The 23,991-nt window shown below is 41.7% G+C and overlaps 1 protein-coding gene across 2 annotated transcripts in view; it reads left to right on the plus strand.

The window, feature by feature from the left end:
• The window catches only part of LOC110505206 (MAM domain-containing glycosylphosphatidylinositol anchor protein 2), a 240,949-nt gene that overhangs the window by 25,751 nt on the left and 191,207 nt on the right, over nt 1-23,991 (plus strand). The gene's annotated exons all lie outside the window — the stretch shown is intronic.

Below are 23,991 nucleotides of genomic sequence, written 5' to 3' on the forward strand. Positions count from 1 at the left end.
GTATGTGACCAATAAAATTTGATTTGACAGCGAGTGCCTGGTCAGACCTCAACCCAATAGAGCATCTTTGGGATATGATTGAACGGGCTGTTTGCAGCATGAATGTACCACCGTCCAATCTGCAGCAACTGTGTGATGCTATCGCGTCAGCATGTACCAACATCCATGTGGAACGTTTCTGACACCTTGTAGAATGCTCTGAAGAATTCAGGCTGTTATGGATTCAAAGAGGGGTCCGATTTAGTACTAGATGGTTGTAAGGCTGTTGCGGTGACCGTATTACCGCCACACCGGCAGTCATGACCACAGTAAAATTCCATGTGACCATTGAGTCACGGTAATCTCCTTTTATGCACTTGGACATGCTTTGGTAGTATCCAACTTGCTAACGACCATCTGGTCCTAATGGACTAGGACTCAGGGCTCTATTGGGGCGGCAGGAAGCCTAGTGGTTAGAGCATTGGACTAGTAACTGAAAGGTTGCAAGATCGAATCCCCGAGCTGACAAGGTAAAAATCTGTCGATCTGCCCCTGAACAAGGCAGTTAATCCACTGTTCCTAGGCCGTCATTGAAATAAGAATTTGTTCTTAACTGACTTGCCTAGTTAAATAAAGGTAAAGTAACATTTTTTTTTAAAGATCCCTTTAATCAGTCTCACGTCAATGCAATCAAAAATCACAAACACTTATCAAAAAGTATACTGTTTTCAAAACTCGTATCACTGTGATGATCAAGTTAACATGGTCGCTGTTAAACATGGTCGCTGTGGATGTTGTTTCAAAGCTTAACACAACAAAATGGACAGTGCTTTCTAAGGTGATGATTAATTCAAAACACCCATATGCATATTAGAACTTATGAGCCAAAGTCCGAAAAAAAAAACGGAATAAAAATATGATAGGCTATGTATTGTGTTATGGCACAATCGCATATTACCCATGGCAGAAAAACATGAAACAAAACTGATTTATGATGTCTTTGGTCTAGCCTATACTCCAAAATTGAACACATTTGAGTAACTGCCTTCGTGTGGACTGTGTATTATTATGCGTACTGGATGGACTCGTTACCTTATGCTATGCTCAAATTTATATCCATGATTCTGTGAGAGACCCCTAGGCGATACTTTTGGTTAATTGATTGTGCAGGGCAGTTTACGGTTAGCCTACAATTATAGTGAATTTGTATTTGGATTATGATTATTATTTTTTTTTATTTTTTTCATAACACTACCTCTAGTTATACAGAATATCTCACCACCATGCCTTCCCATTTCCTCTCCTCCATTATTCCTTTCTCGAGCATGCAGAGAAAGGCTGTTTTAGTGAAATAGGTTTCGTTGCAAAAACATTGATGTTCGGAAACTATTGATGTTCCAGAACAGATTTAACTTGGTTTCCCATGGTATGCATAGTTTGGGCAGAATACCACCACCCTCCATTTGCTATTTGAGTGCATACAGATGACATGTCTTTTTTTCCCCTGCCCCTGTTCCTGCCACTTTGATAATGGGCCATTCTAAATCAAAACAAATTTGACATATAAAGGAACGATTACATTGAGAATAGTCTGATGGGTGAAAATATGACCACTTCATGAGTGAACAGTTCTGCAGCCTCAGGCAAGGAAGAGAACGCTAGCTTTTTTTGTGACTTTCTCAATGCATCAATAGCCTATAGTCGCATCGTGCAGCCTATATATGTTTTGATTTCTAAGACATTGTAAGGTTTGTAACATTCACAAAGTTGCCAAAAAACTGTAAATCTAGTGTATAGGACAGACAAATTATCACTTTTACGCTCAACATAGACCCTTCCTATGCACACTCGCTCTGGATTGGGAAAATACCCTTTTTATTATATTCTTCTTACTATAAAATCATATAATATAAAATAATGGCATGTGACTTAAGCATATATTTTCAGCTAAATGAGCAAGCCTACAGTTTATGAAATGGAGATTAGCCAGATACAGTAGGCCAACTCATATTCTGTTCTCTGAAATAAAATAAATTCATAATGTTTCTTTAGACCTGACTAAAATAAATAATGGATTCAATGTGATGTATATACAATTAATTAATTAGACTTTAAAAAAAATGATGTTCCAAAGGCACGCATCAGCGGCTTGTATGCAGCTCTTATACGTGGAGGCCTGTAGATGCTAAATGTGTTTGTTAATTAACAGTCAATAACCGTGAGACCACCAGACCAGCATGACAATAACCAGCTGATAAAGTTGCATGACCGCCACAGCCCTAGATGGGTGTACCTAATAAACTGGCCATCATTGGTTATGATAAATAGCCATAACATTTACTAATGAACACACTTAACTGATGCTTTTGGATTGCTTAAGCACAAGGGAGGGATGGGCAACTGGCGGTGGCCCACAGCCCCTCTTTTGTAGGCCTGACAAAAAAGGACTCAGTACAGTACTCAACGTACTGTTGAGAGTTAGAATAGATAAGGTGCAATGTAGAAATTTGCATCAGTGGTTTTTCTCTTATGCCAGTCCCTGACAGTCACTCAAATGGCCCATGTCAGCTAAACATTTATTTATTGTAATTTGGTCATGTGGCCAGCTTTCTAACTTGTAGTTATTATAGTCTAATTACCAACTGGGGGCCGCCATTGATTTTGTTACTTACTCTGTCAGATATATAAAACATTTGTAGAATTGCAGGAAATTAACTTTCACTTTGGTTCCCCAAAAGGCTAGGGCTGGCTCCGACTGCATGTGCGGGTATGGATGTGGGTACGGATACATGATAAAACATATTTAGCTATAATAGCTTTCCCTCTGATTATGTTTGATCTAGCTTTCACATCTTTACTGTGTTACTTGTACCTCCCATATCAAAATGTAATCCCTGTGATATTTGTAATCCTGCTGCTTTTTTTAACTGCAGAGCCTCTAAACATGGCGTTGCAGATTTCCCACCACATAATAACATTTGATGCTCGTCTAGAAATTGCCCTTGTGTGTAGTGGTTTCCATGAGCTTATGAGGAGGAGTTGGAATAACGAAATAACGTTGTTGTAGTCCTCCAGCAGCTTCTTCGTCACCCATTATTCATTCTTCTGTTAGAAGTCTTTCGGAGGCATCCACCCGTGAGGGCGCGGTTCGTTTCCATTGGACCAGAGAAACAATATTTTCAGAGCATATACCATCATCTCAATCCAATCAATATCACTTAAAGGTGTTGTGTAAAGCTTCCCATCAACCAGCCAATACGGAAAATGTTCGTAATGCCACTAATATGATGGAAAGCTGCTTCAACGAAATGAATGTTCAATTATACACATGTTCATTATGGGTTTTCAAAGCTGTGTTTGGTCAATATTTTGTTGCAATTCTAATCCATTTTACTAGACCAGTTGGAAAATGGGAAGATTGAGTAACAACACAGGTGGTGGCTGTATATTGAAAAAATATTGCATTAGGATTACGGGACGTTGGAGCATCACTTAACCTCTCAATAGGATCAGGATAATCCCAAACTTTGGGATTAGAATGATATCAAAGTTTACATTTAAAACCCAGAAATAGCCACGGCAGCAATGAACTTGGATATGTAACATACTGTTTCTCAGAAGGGAATGGAATTATTGACTAGACTGATTCCTGAGGAAGAAATTACTTTATTAGGCACAGGAATCAGAACTACATCCCAAACATGTTTTACATGAACATGATAATACAAATAGCTGTAGCACTTTAAGTGCTTTATCAAGGTGATGTACAGTACTAGAGTACAACACCGTTGCATTCTACATTGCCTCACTCTGACAAAGGATGAAACGTAGTGTTTTTATTTTTTTAAATGTACCTTTTGAATGTATGCCAATTTAATAAAGAGGAGGGATTCATAAAGTATGGAGGAGCCTAAAAGGCACGTCGGAGGTTTCCGTTAGCGCTCTCTCTGTTTCTGCGTCTATCAAGCCATTAGCTGTAGATTTTAGAGGGAATGAGTGGTAATGAGGATATATCACTTCAGATTACTGGGAGCAATATGGGTGCGCTTCATTTTGTGCTTGGCTGCACACTGAATAATTGTCTATCCAGGTTTGGTTGCCCCACTGCCACCTCCCTGGAACATGGGATTTCACCTTAGCTAGCTAGTCTCATCAGAGGTGGAGGAATGGTCCATCGGGGCTCAAGGTTTAGGGGCAAAGTTGGCTTGGGAGTAAATCTGTTATCACACAACAATCTATGTTGAGTGTAATTATCCCTGAAGAGGAGAGTCTGGTGTCAGTTAACTAGCATGAGCATGACTTAGGCCAACACATGGCTCAGGGTAGGGCACTATGGGCAAAATATCATATCATATGGTATGAAATAAATACAAATTTGAATAATAAAAGTTCTACATAAAAAGTTCTACACATACACTTTATGTGTAGTGCATGACCCTAGGGTGACAACACATACATTCTAAGTGATTTCAATGGTTCTCTTTCCAATCTGATTTGTTTTATACTGTTCAATTAAACTTCAACCCCCACAAAAATTCTGTATTTTCATACAGTTCTGCATTTCCTGCACTCATTTGAGAATTTTCACACTCCCACATAGGGCTGCACGATATGGGCAAAAAAATCTAGGCTTTATTTTTAACCAAATGTTGCAATTTGCGATTTTAATGGCAATTTATATCAAAACACTTGGGTGAACTGTTGTAATCATGGAAAAATAATGATTATTCTAATTCTATAGTCAAAAAATAATAGTGGGTGTTTTTGAATACCGTGTTTGACATGACAATGAATGTAAATGCCAGGGAGGAGGAGTTGTGACAGGGTAGGAACCAAAGTGTTGGTCAGTGTTTTCTAAGGGACATTTTTTCTCTTGGCTACTTCATGCAGCTAACATTCATGCTTAGTCTATTCCTCTTTGATTTAGAAGACACTGTTACACAAACATGCTGGTATCAGGCTGTATAGCTAGCTACTTTTGCTCTGACTCAGTACATTTATATAACTAGAGATTAACATTAGCGGTTTACTTAGACACAACTTGCTAAGAAAAGACCAACTAGTTGTTTGTAGATGTAAGAAACACAAACGAATAGTGTAATTATAGAACGCTTGTGGATTTATATTAAGAAACTTGTGGAAAGTGGAAACAGCATCGTAGTCATCAACATTGTTGCATCTGCTACATTGACCAGGCAGACTGAACGCAAGTATCTCATAGTCGAGCAACAACAAATGCGCTCCTTTGAGATGACTCAAATAGCGGAGTAAACTTTTAAAAAATGGACGATCATATTTAACAAACCAAACATTCAGATACCGTTATAGAAGGTAAATTAAAAACGCAAACCGGTCTGTGCATCGATACCAGTGTATATAGTAAAATACGGTATACCGCCCAGCCCTAGCGCATGGTTCAGTTCGACACACAAGACAAACAGAAAAATTGGTTGTGGTGCGACGAGGCAGAGCCTACCATTTATTATTCTTAAACATTCCCCTCGTCATATCCACCCTTTGCAAGACATTAGCATGAAAAGAGGACAGGAAGATGCTCCGCCTCCTTTGCCATTTTGCCTGTTTTCTGCCTACCTGTTCAACTTCAGGTATTCACTGAATGAGAATACATCAAACGTTCAGGGCAAGTACCCACTGGGCACACACTGGTTGAATCAACATTGTTTCCACATAATTTCAATGAAATAATGTTGAATATATGTCTGTGCCTAGTGGGGTACTACTTAAATTAAATAGAGAGAGATGGATGAGATCTGAGTTTCAACACTCTTTTTAAAATAAATTTTTAACAAGGCTTTTATGCGCCTTCTAGAAGACGTATGTCTGATGAAACACATATGCATATTTCTATATACAGTATAGTGCTGATATGAACAAATACATACAAATAGCTTCCATGCCTATTTTTAGAAGCACTTTGTGTCGTTAAAGGAAAATAACTATTCCTTTATATTACCTTGAGGCTATCTGCTGCCTGCATCTTTAGAAGAGGATATGCTAAGTTAAATGTTGAATAATAAGAAAAAGCAGTCCTTCACAGATTGGCCCACGTCCTTTCAAGGAACAGTACAGTATGTGGCATTTACGCTTAAGTACATCCTGGAAATGGATTCTGAAAATCTAAAACAGTTATGAATCGGTAGGTTTCTGTGTTCAAAGTACAGAGACAAATGCAACAGAAAATGCACATCACTTGCCAATGGAGGTGTTCACCCAGAGATTGAAACAAGCAAAATGATACATTGTTATTACAGGATGAATTCTCAAGTGTTTTAACCAGACAGCCACTCGTGTCAATTCTGTAGTTCATTAGACACAAAACTTGAGTAAGAGAAATCTTTGTTTACATTCCAAATATGTACCCCACACTTAAAGACCACAGGATCAAGTAAGAGATTATAATATTAGGCAGAAATAATATTCCACATCAGAAAATATATCTTAAAGATGGGGAAAACATTACATCTGGTCAAAGATCACAATATTAGGATTACTTTTATGTTTATAGAATAGTACTGGTGTTACACTGTTCATATTCTCACTGTTCATATACAACATTCATATTCTCTTAAATTCAGATGTGAGGAAGCAGAAACGCCGCAGAAACTAAATCGGGCAGATACTTTAGGACTCCATGTTTTGGAGGAACTGGTGGGTGGGGGGTTGAAGCTCAGTGGGTGATTTCAGTTTTGTGCAAACATTAATTGAGCAAACATTGATCTCTGCAAAGAACTATCCAAGTTATAAGTAGAAACATGGTCTTGTTTTCATATGCATCCAAAAGGCACATAGAACCTCTGCTAATCTCGCCACATGCAATTGAAATGTTGACAAGAATTCATGTGATTACATATGTGTTGGACAAATGTCTTGATAAGTGTCATGATAGGATTCTCTTGGGGACATAATTCAGATAATTAAGTCATCAGTGAAAGATAAAGATACACAAACATTGCCACAAACAGTATGCTTTGCTACCTTGTGTAACTACAAATCATAGCACACGTGACTGATTATGTCAGTGTTTTGTCTCCATTTAGCCATGTAAAGAAATCCACATCTGTCACTTTATGGCCAGTTGTTCATATTAGGACTACTCTTAGTAAGTCTCTAAGGCTGCGTTTTAAACAGGCACTCAAATTCTGATATTTCTTTCACTAATTGGTGATAAGCTCTGAAAAATATCTGATGTGATTGGTTCAAAAGACCAATTAGTGGAAAAAAATATCAGACTTCGATACGTCGAACTTGAAGTCGTGTGGCCCTCCACGGTCCATTCCACATAGACTACTTTAGTGAAAGTGCTGAAGTGGACAGAATGCTTGTAAGTAGACAACAGGGCGATGAGATTCTAATTTCTGACCTAAACTTTCTTGAGGTTCCCTCAAACTGTTTGTTGTGTTGGAGGAACTAAAAGGAAGGATTACAATTAGGAAGGAATGGAGTTAATAGAGGGAGAGTAGTACAGTGCCCTTGGCAGAGCATCAACTTTACTTCTGTAAGTACACCACCATGTTGAGGCTCTAATTGTTTTGGTCCATTCAAACAGTCCCTTGACCTTCATCTTGATGGGCCTTAATTGCATTTAGTGCATGCCATTTAGAATGTATCAGCATCTTTCTCCAGGCAGCCTAAGTTTGATCAGACATAATGTACAGCAAGGAATACATTCACAATCCTTCCCAAGGACCATCATAGTTGGAAGTGAATGTCTTTAGTGAGGCGTACACATGCTAGAAACTAGGGAAAATGTCTTGAAGACTTGTGAGGGTATATGCACTTGTAGCTGAGGTTGGATGCTCATAGGCCCAGTTTTCATTGGTCATAAAATTGAAAATTACATCTGATTTGTTATGTCCAATCTGGATACTGGACTAGGAATGTGAGGATTTGCCAGAATATGATATGGACAACCTCAGGATGTAGTCTTGATAGGATTTCTATGGAATAGGATAAAAATTATCATTTCATTCATATCTGAAAGTAGTGTTTGTCCACCCTAAATCATGTTTTACCTTCCAGAGAGACATCAGAGATTGCAACATTCTCTGCTTCACGGAAACATGGCTCTCAGATAAGAAGAGGGGTGTATGTATGCCTTCTGATTAACGAGTCGTGCTGTGGTCCTAACAACATACAGGAACTCAAGTCCTTTTGTTCACCTGACCTAGAATTCCTTACAATCAAATGCCAACCGCATTATCTACCAAGAGAATTCTCTTTGATTATAATCACAGTCGTGTATATCCCCCCCCAAGCAGACACCTCGACAGCCCTGAAAGAACTTCATTGGACTCTATGTACACTGGAAACCACATATCCCGAGGCTGCATTTATTGTAGCTGGGGATTTTAACAAGGCTAATCTGAAAACAAGGCTCCCTAAATGTTATCTGCATATCGAATGCGCGACCCAGGCTGGCAAAATCCTGGATCATTGTTACTCTAACTTCCGCAACGCATACAAAGCCCTCCCTCGCCCTCCTTTCGGCAAATCTGACCACGGCTCCATTTTGTTGCTCCCAGCCTATAGACATAAACTAAAAAAGGAAACGCTTGTGCTCAGGTCTGTTCAACATTGGCCCGACCAATCTGATTCCACGCTTCAAGATTGCTTCGATCACGTGGACTGGGATATGTTCCGGATAGCGTCAAACAACAACATTGATGTATATGCCGATTCAGTGAGCTATTATTAGCAAGTGCATTGGTGATGTTGTACCCACAGCAACTATTAATACCTTCCACAACCAGAAACCGTGGATTGATGGCAGCATTCACGCAAAACTGAAAGAGCGAACCACTGCTTCTAATCATGGCAATCAGTGCTTTGAGAGACTAGTCAAGGATCATATCACCTCAACCCTACCTTGACACCCTTGACGCACTCCAATTTGCTTACCGCCCCAATAGGTCCACAGACGACGCAATCACACCGCACACTGCCCTAACCCATCTGGACAAGAGGAATACCTATGTAAGAATGCTGTTCATCGACTATAGCTCAGCATTTTAACACCATAGTACCCTCAACTCGTCATTAAGCTTGAGACCCTGGGTCTCGACCCCGCCCTGTGCAACTGGGTCCTGAACTTTCTGACGGGACGCCCCCAGGTGGTGAGGGTAGGTAACAACATCTCCACCCCGCTGATCCTCAACACTGGGGCCCCACAAGGGTGCGTTCTCAGCCCTCTCCTGTACTGCCTGTTCACCCATGACTGCGTGGCCATGCACACTTCCAACTCAATCATCAAGTTTGCAGACTACACTACAGTGGCAGGCTTGATTACCAACAACGACGAGACGACCTACAGGGAGGAGGTGAGGGCCCTCGGAGTGTGGTGTCAGGAAAATAACCTCTCACTCAACGTCAGCAAAGGAGATGATTGTGGACTTCAGGAAACAGCAGGGGGAGCACCTCCCTATCCACATCAACGGGACAGTAGTGGAGAAGGTGGAAAGTTTTTAAAGTTCCTCGGCGTACACATCACGGGCAAACTGAAATGGTCCACCCACACAGACAGCGTGGTGAAGGCGAAACAGCGCCTCTTCAACCTCAGGAGGCTGACGAAATTTGGCTTGTCACCAAAAATGCTCACAAACTTTTACAGATGCACAATCGAGAGCAAAAATTGTTCTTCCCCAAAAACAGCAAAACTATATAATCTGTTTCAATAGCTATAGTTAGCTAGCAAACTATATAGCTAGCAAACTATATAGCTAGGTGTCATCTAAAATAACCCTAATTTATAAGACAGTTCTTATTTGGTTAATGGTGGTCGGACCCATCTATGTGAAGCTAGCCACAATAAGGATTAGCCACATTAGTGGACTTTGCAGTTAGCCTTCAAAATAAAAGTATGTCATTGACAGTGATGCAAATGAATACAAATAGTATAATTATGCCATAATTGAATAGATCATGCTAAATGAGGTTGGAATGTTGTTTCATATAAAATCAACAAAAGACAATTTGAAATCACACTGGATGTATTATACTTTAGAATTGCATTGGGGCATACTTATTTCAGTTTGGCCGGGCTGCCAGCTCTCCGAAGAGTCTTGGTAGTTCCAAACTTATTCCATTTAAGAGTGATGGAGGCCACTGTGTTCTTGGACCTTCAGTGCTGCAGAAATGTTTTGGTACCCTTTCCCAGATCTGTGCCTCAACACAATCCTGTCTCGGAGCTCTACGGACAATTCCTTTGACCTCATGGCTTGGTTTTTGCTCTGACATGCACTGTCAACTGTGAGACCTTTTTATATAGACAGGTGTGTCCCTTTCCAAATCATGTCCAATCAATTGCAGTCACCACAGGTGGACCCCAATCTCGTGGATGATCAATGGAAACAGGATGCACCTGAGCTCAATTTCAAGTCTCATACCAAAGGGTCTGAATACTTATGTAAATAAGGTATTTCTGTTTTATTTATAATACATTTTGTAAAAAAAATCTATCAACCTGTTTTCGCTTTGTCATTATGTGGTATTGTGTGTATGAATACTGAATACTATCCTAAGGCACAGTATGTTCTACAAAGCAATTATAAAACGCTGCTATAACCACTGTTTGGCTATTGCGTGAAATTGCATGCTACAACTGGACGAATAATGCCTAAACACAATTTTGTCTAATCATTTTTGGAGCTTCAGCATGGAACAGGAATATGTGTAGGTCTGTATGGCATGCACATGATGGAGAGACGTGCCACTCGTGCTGCAGCGTGGGAGGGTGTGTGTGTGATAGATCGAAGCGGACTGGAGAGATGCAGTATAGCCAAGCCAACTTGTGCTAGCTAACTTGTAGCAGCCACAATGCTATTTATCATCCATTCTGAACCATTTATTTTCTTACTGTACCAAAGTTTCGGTATACGCTGCATCAGTGGAATTGTCCGCTCTGTCTGGCCTACATTCATCTCTTGCTTTCTTTAATGTATTGATTGAAATAGGCTATAGCAAATAGGAATAGGCAAATGACTCAATGTTGCTTGTGCGCTGCTTGACTCCATTACTGTGTGGCTCCAGTGTCGTGTGAAATTCTAATCAAGTGAGAGAGACTTTGTAATTTCTTCAAACAATCAATCTTTATTATCTTTTTAAGAATTGCAATAATGGAGCTGGTTAACAAACCACCGATAGGGGATTATATAGAAATCCCAGCAGATCGGGGCATCACAAGCTACCTTGTTTTCTTCTTGTGCTTATGTGATATTGGATCCCCCATAAGAAATGTAATGGATATCAGAATTATATAATTTTTTTAATATACATTTTTGGTGGATGGTAGCTAGTCAGGGTAGGATTCAGGGTGTACTGTACTTATTCAAATGTACGAGCCTGGGTTTGACAAATATATTATGTTTCATTGGAATTGTTGGCAGTTACATTTTTACTAAAGTGAATAAAGGAATGTGAGAAAGGTAAACACAAGAACAAATTGGTAATGTTTTTTTTTCTCTCACTGTAATCAATTATCAATAAGGCACCAGTGCACATGTGAAACCGGGAATTGATAACTGTGGGGATTTTTTAAAATGTATTTTGCATTACAAACTTTCTTGTATTCCTTAGCCCCAATGGACTTTTGTCATGGAAGATGAATGATGTAATCTTGTGCTGTGTCATCAACTGTTTCCACGTCTATGTATGAGGTCATCTGAAATACTCAATGTTTTGGTGGAGCAATATTTTGTGCTTGACCTGTCTTATTGCTTCCAATTATTATGGATTTCCCTGCTTTGTACTATATTATGTAATTACAATGATAGTTTGCAATGGTGGAGTTAAAATGATTAAATACTGCAGGCTACACATCTGTTTGTATAGAATATTGGGTACCATAAGTACAAGCAACCAATTCCCTGCTATTGTGTGATTGTCAATGTGAACTTTATACTGAACAAAACTTTCATCCCAAAATTACTTAATGTCAGCCTCAATAATTTAGGAACGATTATTAAAATGTTTGGGCCCTCAGAAGTGCCTCATTTCGTTGGAGCGTGGACTCTACAAGGTGTCGAAAGCGTTCCACAGGGATGCAGTTGACTCCAATGTTTCCCACAGTTGTGTCAAGTCGGCTACCATGTCAGAAATACAGTTGAAATGTATAAATAATGTTGTTTGCATCTCAATATTACACAGAAGGCTGAAATATAACACAACTGTTTGACATAGAAACAAGTGACCTCAATAATGGATCATAGCTTTCACCTGCATTTACCTGGTCAGTCAGTCTGTCATGGAAAGAGCAGGTGTTCTTAATGTTTTGTATAATCGGTGTACAATATATGGAAATACGTGGTCACTCAACCAGAATTTTTAGACTACACGTAAGCTTGGTACCTTTCAAATGTTATTTAGCTGCCTTAAAATAGGTTGTGTACATTATGTAACTTGAAGGCGTATCATTTGATTCGCCAGCACTGAGGAACTGCTCCAGGGGCACAAACACAAGAGGGTTCAGTTGCATTTCAGAGAGAGATATGAGGCTGGAGAGAGAGCCTTTTAAGGGCACACAGGACTGAATGGGAAAGAAATTACAGTGACGAATGAAAATGAAGAAACGTCTGTGCCGATAATGCAATAAAAGTCATTTCTGTCTGCTGTCTGGCTACCATCAGGCGTTCTGGGATCAAGCAGATCGAATCTGAAATCTCCATTCCAGCACAGGCCTCCCTCGCGGGCCTTCACAGATCAAATAGCCTGAAGCGTTACAATTGGAGTATTGGGCTGTGGAAATTTGTGTATGTTTTCCATCAATGTGCTATAGCCATGGTACATTGGACCTTTTCGGTGTTGCCGGTATTGCCACATGGCGTCTGAATATGATCAAGTATGATTTTCGACTACATTACATCTTAGCCCTTTAAAGCAATTTTCCAATTGGCAGTCACGGTTCATGTCGGTTGACATCTCTAAAACACTCACATATGGGGGATCAATTTAACAAGCCCCAGCTCTGGTCACAGCAGAGCCTCTAACCTTTGATAACAAACAGTGACATTCTGCATGTGTTGGCAGAATCAAAGGCAAGCAACTGTTAACATGCCCCTACTGAAATGCTAGCTAAAAAGGCTATAGCTGTGTGTAGCTAGAGACCACTAGGCCTGTTTTCACACATTATCATTACATCATGTAGAGACATAGCTGATGCTAGAATTGCTATTGCTATTTTTGTCAGAAATCATGTTCATTGTACAGATGAATGCCTAGAATCAAGAGATCTAAGATTTCTCATCAAAGCCTCAACACCTGAGAAGGCAACATTTGACTATATTCCTCTAACAAAACATTTCCCATTACCAGCCTATCTGATACAGCTGAATACACAGGAGAAACCTCGGTAAAATAAAAATCCAGATACATGACATGGCCAAAAAGTATGTGGACAGTAGTGGATTCAAATTAGTGGATTCTGCTATTTCAGCCACACGTGTTGCTGACAGGTGTATAAAATCGAGCACACAGCCACGCTACAGCATACAATGACATTCTAGACGATTCTGCACTTCCAACTTTGTGGCAAATGTTTGGAGAAGGCGAGGTCCATGCAGAAATTGTTTGTCGAGATTGGTGTGGAAGAACTTGACTGACCTGCAGAGAGCCCTGACCTCCACTCCATCAAAAACCTTTGGGATGACTTGGAACTCGGACTGCGAGCCAGGCCTACTCGCCCAACATCCGTGCCCAACCTCACTAATGCTCTTGTGGCTGAATGGAAGCAAGTCCCTGTAGCAATGTTCCAACATGTAGTGGAAAGTCTTCCCAGAAGAGTGGAGGATGTTCTAGCAGCAAAGGGGGGACCAACTCCATATTAATGCCCATGATTTTGGAATGAGATGTTTGGTGAGCAAGTGTCCACATACTTTTGACCATGTAGTGTACATCTGTATAGCCCCAGTTAAGTCAGTTGATGGCCCATATACCAATTGCTTGCCACCTGCCTTTACTGTACTCACCACACCACAGATTTAGTGGAGCTTGTTCCAATCCACATACATACACACTAGGGATGTGACAAATAGAAACATATATTTTCTTAATGTTTAAACAGACATTTTTTAAAACAGACAAAGCGATAATAAAAAATCATGAAATTCCATGTGAATTCGCAGAGAGAGAGAATTTTATTATTTATGCTGCTGCCGCTCTTGCTTTTCACGAGTGTTACGTGTAGCTTGTTGTTTTCTTACAATCACAAGTCATCAAACTGGCATTAGGCTACAGCCATAGAGCTAGATCCTCCACGAGGGAAATTTTTAGGAGATATCTAGACTAATCAATGGAAATTGGAATTAAAATGACAGAACTAAAACTTAAATGAGAAGGATAGAACACCAACAGCCAACATGTACGCTGCTATTTAATAATCTGAATGGAGTTGTTTACTGTAGGATTCGGAAGGGGAGAAAGCGCATAGTTAAGATTATGAAGTCTCATTAAGCCCAGCTAACGTTAGTACCTGTCTTAATTGCATCAAACCTATGTAATCAGATGTGATGATAAATAACTATCAATAAACTAGTCTACCAGCGCAGGTTGACTTGGTTGCTATCTCTTTCCCCCTCCCTGCTCCCCTTGTCACTCACATTTGAACTGTTGCTCTGCTTTGAGCCTCTCGCTTTCCCTCGTCCATTACAGCTCCGGTTAATCAAGTAGCAATTTTTTCCTCCCACAAACTTTGCAGCATTTTTGCATTATTTGCTTAATTGTTATTTTACCTTATGGATTTTGTGATTTAACTGCAGTGTGATTTTAATTTTGTGAAGGTAAAAAAATAATTGTTTCTCAGTTAGGGATTTTTTTTTTATTACCTTTATTTAACTAGGCAAGTCAGTTAAGAACAAATTCTTATTTTCAATGACGTCCTAGGAACAGTGGGTTAACTGCCTGTTCAGGAGCAGAACCTTGTCAGCTCGGGGATTTGAACATGAAACCTTTCGGTTACTAGTCCACTCGGGGCAATAGTGGACAGGGATCAGCATTCCAGTAACTTTATTTGGAAAGCTTGCTGGGCAGAGCCTGTTTGTTTGTATGCATCAGTGCATATCAGGGGTATGAATTGTGTTAAGAAATGGGGCGGCAGGGTAGCCTGGCTAACCTACCGCCCCATTTCTTAACATTAAAGATCCCAATTCATACCCCTGATATGCACTATGATGCATACAAACAAACAGGCTCTGCCCAGCAAGCCACTATTGCCCCGAGTGGCCCATCCACAACATCTGCTGCTGCTTTTTGTTCAGATTAAATTTGTGTTGTATTTTTTTTCCCGGGATAGAATGCCAGGTGTTCAGTAAGAATGAATTAGGGAAAACATCAAAGCGAAGCACAGACGCCTACCAAGGACATATACAGGTAACTGTAAAAATAAAGGAAACACCATCATAGTATCTTAATAGGGCGTTGGGCCACCAAAAGCCACCAGAACAGCTTCAATGCGCCTTGGCATAGATTCTACAAGTGTCTGGAACTCTATTGGAGGGATGCAACACTAGTCATCCATGAGTAAATCCATAATTTCGTGTTTTGTTGATGGTGGTGGAAACGCTGTCTCAGGCACCGCTCCAGAATCTCCCATAAGTGTTCAATTGGTTTGAGATCTGGTGAGTGTCGCACACACACATCCCCTTTAAACTCCCTATGCTCCTTTGAGACCCTCTTTAAAGGTCACTGAGATCTCTTCTTCTAGCCATGACAGCCAAAATAATGGGCAACTGGGCACTTTTATACATAACCCTAAGCATAATGGCATGGTAATTGCTTAATTAACTCAGGAACCAAACCGGTGTTGCTGCACCTGCTTTCAATACACACTGAACAAAAATATAAACGAAACATGCATCAATTTCAAAGATTTTACAGAGGTAAAGTTCATATAAGTATATCAGTCAATTGAAATAAGGCCCTGATTTATGGATTTCACATGACTTGGAATACAGTTATGCATTTGTTGGTCACAGATACCTTAAAAAAAGGAAAGGGCGTGGATCAGAAAACCAGTCAGTATCTGGTGTGACCACCATTTGCCTTATGCAGCGTGACATCTCCTTCGCATAGTTGATCAGGCTGTTGATTGTGGCCTGTGGAATGTTGTCCCCATTCCTCTTCAATGGCTATGCGAAGTTGCTGGATATTGGCGGGAACTGGAACACGCTGTCATACACGTCGATTCAGAGCATCCCCAACATGTTCAATGGGTGACATGTCTGGTGAGTATGCAGGTCATGGAAGAACTTCGGCATTTTCAGCTTCCAGGTATTGTATACAGATCCTTGACATGGGGCCGTGCATTATCATGCTGAAACATGAGGTGATGGCGGCGGATGAATGACATGACAATGTGCCTCAGGATCTTGTCACGGTATCTCTGTGCATTTAAATTGCCATCAATAAAATGCAATTGTTTTTGTTGTCTGTAGGTTCTTATGCTTGCTCATACCATAACCCCACTGCCACCATGGGGAACTCTGTTCACAACATTGACATCAGCAAATCGCTCACCCACATGATGCCATACACGCTGTCTGCCAACTGCCCGGTACAGTTTAAACCACGATTCATCTGTGAAGAGCACACTTCTCCAGCGTGCCAGTGGCCATTGAAGGTGAGCATTTGTATACTAAAGTTGGTTACGACACCAAACTGCAGTCACGTCAAGACCCTGTTGAGGAAGTCGAGCAAGCAGATGAGCTTCCCTGAGACGGTTTCTGCACAAACTCAGACGATCCTGCTGGTTAAGAAGCCAGATTTGGAGGTCCTGGGCTGGCGTGGTTACACGTGTTCTGGGGTTGCGAGGCAGGTTGGACGTACTGACCAATTTTGTAAAAGGATGTTGGTGGTGGCTCATGGTAGAGAAATTAACATTAAATTCTATGGCAACAGCTCTCGTGAACATTCCTGCAGTCAGCATGCCAATTCTGTTGTGTGACAAAACTGCACATTTTAGAGTGGCCTTTTAGTGTCCCCAGTGCAAGGTGCACCTGTGTAATGATTGTGCTGTTTAATCAACTTCTTGATATGCCATACATGTGGATGGATTATCTTGGCAAAGGAGAAATGCTCACTAACAGGGATGTAAACAAATTTGTGCACATTTTTTTCTTATGGATTTTTTTTTTCTGGGATCTTTTATTTCAGTTCATGAAACATGGGACCTACACTTTACATGTTGCGTTTATATATTTTTTTTGTGTACTTCATATCCCTCATTTACTCAAGTGTTTATTTTTGGGGGGCAGTTACCAGTATATTACCCATTCTCCAAATTTTAGATCTTTCTTGAAGCCCAATCTAGTTTTATGCTATTGAATCCTATCACTCAGTCATCCCATATAGGAAAAACAGAATCCACATGAATTTGATTTAAACTTCAGCCAAACGTGTGAATAATTAATGAGTTAGGTTAATAGAAACTATTACAATTTTCTCTTCTTAATCGTAGCCAGTAATGTCCTCATCGGCAGACCAAAAACGCAGCAGAATGTGTAAAGGAGAATTTGCATTCGAGGTAGGCTCTAGGCAATTACATTAACTTGTGATGTTGTGGTACGCCCAAGTTCCCAACTGGAGCTTTCCTCGTGTCTCCTATCCAATGGATGTAGCGGAGAGCATTTGTGAATCAAACCCCTAATCTAATCATCACCTTTCATGTGGACAGCATGCTGCAGTATTAAAGGATTAACCATCTCTAAACCATACTGTAAGCTGCTTTGCTAAATTTCATTACTGTCTTCCTCATGATCAGGTGTTGTATTAAAAACAATTCCTTGTGTCTCTGAGGGGGCTGGCAAATTGGTTGGTTGGTTGGTTAGTTGATTGGCTGTGTTTTGAGAGGGGGCTGATAGGTTGGCTTGTCGTTTGGTTGTTTCTCTCGGGTGCTGGTTGTGTGGGTGAATTTCAATTCACAGTCATATTTGTGCTAATTTCACCAAATACATGTATGTTATTTCCTCTCATTATATCCTAATTCAACCTTGTTCTCTGTAGAGTAGCAGAAATGGCCTCTCAGTTTGAAGGACTGTACAGAATTGCGTTTATGCCCCCTGTTGCGTCAAATATGAATACACATCTAAAATAGAATGTGTTCAGAGGTAACTACAGAACACTGATCAACAAACTTGGTAAACAATACCCGCTGATCAGATTATAAATGATTTATTATTTTATTTCTGTTGGAGTATTGGTAGCCTTTGATCTGATGGAAAGCAGAACACATGCACACACCCTCCTCCCACCCCCAAATAAACACACTGTGATGTATTCATACGCAGGGCCTGAACTGACGGGGGAAGGCCTAAGTGTGCTGAGAGGAGATGGCACTGTGACAGCGCCTTCTCTGTGAGCCTGTCAGATGAGTCACTCTCCGTTCTGTGTGTTAGCGTTAAACACTAAACACCTCCAACTGGGCCAACTATTCCACGTCCTGTTTTTCCCCAGAGGACTAGAATGTTGCGTTAGTGCCGTCAAAGATTAATCTGAGGCCAACTCAGACAGGGAGGCGTTCAGCAGGGCACAGTGTTGTGTACGCTCAGATATACACTGAGTGTACAAAATATTAGGAACAACTTCCTAATATCGAGTTGCACCCCACTTTGCCCTAAGAACAGCCTCAATTCGTCGTGGCATGGACTACAAGGTGTCAAAAGTGTTCCACAGGGATGTTCACTCAATTGTTTCCCACAGTTGTGTCAAGTTGGCTGTATGTCCTTTGGATGGTGGACCATTCTTGATACACACAGGAAACTGTTGAGCATGAAAAACCCAGCAGCGTTGCAGATCTTGACACACTCAAACCGGTGTGCCTGGTACCAACTACCATACCCCGTTCAAAGGCACTTAAATATTTTGTCTTGCCTATTCACCCTCTAAATGGCACACATACACAATCCATGTCTCAATTGACTACACTGATTTGAAGTGGATTTAACAGGTGACATCAAGAAGGGCTTTCACCCGGATTTACCTGGTTAGTCAATGTTATGGAAAGAGTATGTGTTCCTATTGTTTTGTACACTTGAGTAAATGAAGGACACAAAGTATATTGAAAGCAGTTGCTTCCACGCAGTTGTGGTTCCTGTGTTAATGAAGCAATTATCATCCCATCATGCTTAGGGTCATGTATAAAATGCCCAGTTGCACATTATTTTGGCTACTATGGCTAGAAGAAGTGATTTCAGTGAATTTCAATTAATCACCAGATCTCAACCCAATTAAACACTTATGGGATATTCTGAAGCAGTGCCTCAAAACACCAAATGATGGAATTTCTTGTGGAAGAATGGTGTTGCATCCCTCCAATAGAGTTCAAGACACTTGTAGAATCTATGCCAAGGCACATTGAAGCTGTTCAGGTGGCTCATGGTGGCCCAACGCTCTATTAAGACACTTTGTTGGTGTTTCCTTTATTTAGTCAATTAACTGTGTATATATAGTGTATTCAGACCCCTTGACTTTTTCCACATTTTGTTACGTTACAGCTTTTTTCTAAAATTGATTAAAAAAGTTTTTTTCCATCTACACACAATACCCCATAATGACAAAGCCAAAACTGTTTTTTAGACATTTTTGCAAATGTATAAGTAAAAAACATACATTTCACATTTGGGCTGGGCTATGACTGGGCCACTCAAGTACATTGAGACTTGTCCCGAAGCCACTCCTGTATTGTCTTGACTGATTGCTTAGGGTCATTGTCCTGTTGGAAGGTGAACCTTCGCCCCAGTCTTATTTATTTAAGGTACTGTTTGAAGAGGTAGGGTTTCAGTTGTTTTCGGAAGATGGGCAGGGACTCTGCTGTCCTAGCTTCAGGGGGAAGCTGGTTCCACCAATGGGGTGCCAGGATAGAGAAGAGCTTGGACTGGGCTGAGCGAGAACTGCCCTCCTGTAGGGGTGGGAGGGCCAAGAGACCTGAGGTGGCAGAACGGAGTGCTTGGGTTGGGGTGTAGGGTTTGAGCATAGTCTGAAGTTAGGGAGGGGCAGTTCCTCTTGCTGTTCCGTAGGTGAGCACCATGGTTTTGTAGTGGATGAGAGCTTTGACTGGAAGCCAGTGGAGTGTGCGGAGGAGCAGGGTGACATTTGAGAACTTGGGAAGGTTGAAAACCAGGCAGGCTGCAGCGTTCTGGACAGGTTTCAGTGGTTTGGTGGCACAAGCAGGGAGCCCAGCTAACAGTGAGTTGCAGTAGTCCAGACGGGAGAGGACAAGTGCCTGGATTAAGACCAGCGCCACTTCCTGTGTGAGTTAGGGTCGTATTCTACGGATGTTGTAGTGCATGAACCTGCAGGAGCAGGTCACTGCTTTGATGTTTGCAGAGAACAACCAGGTGTTGTCCAGGGTCACGCCAAGATTCGTTTCACTCTGGGAGGGCAACATTGGAGTTTTCAACCGCAGGCTTTCCCTGGGAGGAAGAGCAGTTCTGACTTGTTGAGCTTGAGGTGGTGGATAGACATCCAAGTTGAGATATCTGCCAGGCATGCAGAGATGCGTCGCCATCTGGGTGTAGTTGTATTTAATATGGATCCCTATTTAGCTGCTGCCAAAGCAGCTACTCTTCCTGGGGTCCAGCAAAATTAAGGCAGTTTATACAATTTTAAAACATTATAATACATTCACAGATTTCACAACACACTGTGTGCCCTCAGGCCCCTACTCTAGAAGGGGGAAGGAGAAAAGTAGTTGTGTGTCATCTCCATAGCAGGGATAGGAGAGACCATGTGAGGATATGATGGAGCCGAGTGATTTAGTGTATAGAGAGAAGAGGAGAGGGCCTAGAACCGAGCCCTGGGCGACACCAATAGTGAGAGTACGTGGTGCAGACACAGATCCTCTCAACGTCACCTGATAGCAGTGGCCTGCCATGCAATCGAGGAGTGTGCAGAGCCTGAGACGCCCAACCCTGAGCAGGTGGAGAGGGGAAAAACAGGACATGGAATAGTTGGAGGTGTTTAGTGATTAACACTATCACACAGAATGGAGAGTGACTCATCCGACAGGCTCACAAGGAAGTTCCGCTGTCAGGCGCTGTCACAGTGCCATCTCCTCTCAGCACACTTAGGCCTTCCCCCGGATTTGTTCTTCTCTGTGTCACGGTCTCAGTTGAGTGACCCGTCTTGAAGCCTGATTGGTTAGGGTGAAGAAGATCATTCTGAGCGCAATAACAAGAACGTTGATCAGAGACAGCACATCCAAGTCTTTTAGAAAGAAAAGGTACACAGGTCAATAGTTTTTAACGTCAAATGAGTCTAGTGTTGGTTTCTTGAGGAGGGGAGCAACTCTGGACATTCTGAATTCAAAGGGGATGCAGCCAGTGGTCAGGGATTAGTTGATGAGGGAAGTGAGGAATGGGAGAAGGTCTCCAGAGATGGTCTAGAGGGGATGGGGTTAATCGGGCAGGTTGTGGGGCAGCCAGACCTCACTAGGCACTGGATGTCATCTGTAGAGAGAGGGGAGAAAGAGGTCAAGGCGTAGGGTAGTTCTGTGTGAGTGAGACCAGTGAACTCAATAGGCTGAGTGAATGAGTAGCTGATGTCGTCAACCTTTTTTTTCCCAAAGTGGTTGACTAAGTCGTCCGCAGAGAGGGAGGAGTGAGGGAGTGCAGGATTAAGGAGGGAGGAGAAGGTGGAAAATAGTTTTTTAGGGTTAGAAAGTGGTAGAAAGTGGCTTTAGCAGCGGATACAGAGGAAGAGACGGTAGAGAGGAGGGAGTGAAAGGATGATAGGTCATTCGGAAGTTTAGTTTTCCTCCATTTTCGCTCAGCTGCCCGCAGACCGCTTCTGTAAACTCGCAATGACTCACTCCGCCACGGAGCAGGAGGCCAGGGCCATCCTGGCTGGGAGGAAAGGGGACAGTGCATGCCATAGGATGCGGAAAGGGCGGAGAGTAGGGTCGAAGAGGCAGAATCAGAAGGGAGATGGATTTAGTAGAAAGGAGAGATGATAGGATAGAAGAGAGAGAGCAAAGATTGCGACGGCACATGACCATCTGGATAGGGGCTGAGTTGTTAGGGCTGGAGGAAAGGGAGATAGAAAAGGAAGCAAAGTAGTGATCAGAGACCTGGATGTGGGTTGCAGTGAGATTAGTAGGCAAGCAGCCTCTAGTAAAGATGAGGTCAAGCGCATTCTCTGCTTTGTGAGTTGGAGGGGATTGGGAAATGGTGAGGTCAAAAGAGGCAAGGAGGGGAAAGAGAGAGTTGGAAAGAAATTAATCGAAGGCAGATGTCGGGAGGTTGAAGTCGCCAAGTACGAAGAGCAGTGAGCCATTATCAGGAAATTAGCTTATCAAGGTGTCAAGCTCATTGAGAATCTCTCCAAGGGCACCTGGTGGGCAATAGATGACAATAATGTTAAGCTTGAGTGGAAAAGTGACAGTGACAGCATGGAATTCAAATGAGGAGAGGGACAGTGTGAGAGAGGGTGTAACTGCTCTCGTTGGTGGTAGGAAGAGCGGACCAAGACGCAGCGTGGAAAGTGTTCATGATATTTATTTTCAAAAAACACTCAAACAAAATAACCAAAGTGAAAACGAAAGCGCACCCAAACGGAAAATGACTGTGAATAAATAATCCCCAATCAGAGACAACGATAGACAGCTGCCTCTGACTGGGAACCACACTCGGCCAAAACAAAGAAATAGAAAACATAGAATGCCCACCCAAATCACACCCTGACCTTACCAAATAGAGAAATAAAAAGGCTCTCTAAGGTCAGGGCGTGACAGAGGGAGAAAAGATAATCTCCACTTAGGAGAAATGAGTAGACCTGTGCCACCACTGTGACGACCAGATGCTCTCGGACTATGAGAGGAAACATAGTCCGATGAAGAAAGAGCAGCTAGAGTGATAGTGTTCTTTGGGGTGATCCATGTCTTCGCCACAGCCAAAAAGTCAAGGGACTGAAGTGCAGCATAGGCTGAGATGAACTCTGCGTTCTTGTCGGCAGATCGGCAGTTCCAAACGCTGCCAGAGACCTGGAATTCCACATGGGTTGTGCTTGCGGGGTACACTAAATTAGAAGGGTTGCAGCCAAGGAGTGATGAGTGTCTATAAAGCCTACAGGGAGAGGTGTGAACATAGTTGACAAAGCTACAAAATAGCGAAATTTGATATTCTGTAATTAACTAGGTAAGATCCTCAAGTGAGATAGTGGTGTGGAGCCTTCCCCTTTCCTTCTTGAACAACTACGCAGAATAACTAGGCAGAACTGTCTTTGTTTTGGCGACAGTCTTAGTTTTGCGACAAAATCGCCACTGACACGACCGACTGCAGGTGGCGCTAAGAAACCAGGGGAAACTGTAGAACTAACACTAATTGGTGAAGAGAGGTGAAACCTAGGAGAGGTGAAACCATTACCCCTCCAATACAGCCACTGATTACCAAAACAAGTCCCAAATTGCCCTGCTCTTGATCCTGGTTGATGAGTCAACAACTATCGGCAAATGATGAGCAGTCAGAAGTTCACACACCAAGTAGGCTACTGGGAAGACAGTCAGCACTTAAAGTAGATGGACCTAGCTTACAAAAAGACTATACTAGACCACAGATAAAGACAAAAAAAGTTATACTTATCACTCCTGAAGATATCAGGAGTCCTCTAGCTATAGAATGAAGTATGTAAACGTTTCATTAAGTCTTACAAGTTCCGTGGAAATTGCTGAGCTGTCAACGTTTGAACATTAGTCACCAAAGGTTTTCATTTTAAAAATATGAAACTACTTGTATTGAGCTCAGTTGATGGTCCACCTGCATTATCATAGAGAAACCCTTGCTTTGTAATATTCTTACTGCTATATTTGTAGTATTCTTATACACATCTACAGTATACTACTGGGATCATCTGGGGTCATTCAGGAGGGTTTCTATCTGCAACGTTCTGACCGTTTCACCTCACTGAATAGGTCGTTATCAATAAAACATCACAATACGGTGCAGAGCGTTCAATTTCACTGCTGGGGAGCAATGAGACCTCCCAGCTCCGCTAAAACCATTGACAACTATG

Source organism: Oncorhynchus mykiss, chromosome 25 (genome assembly GCF_057628025.1).
Source record: "Oncorhynchus mykiss isolate SJ-2025 chromosome 25, ASM5762802v1, whole genome shotgun sequence".
NCBI classification, from domain to species: Eukaryota; Metazoa; Chordata; class Actinopteri; order Salmoniformes; family Salmonidae; genus Oncorhynchus; species Oncorhynchus mykiss.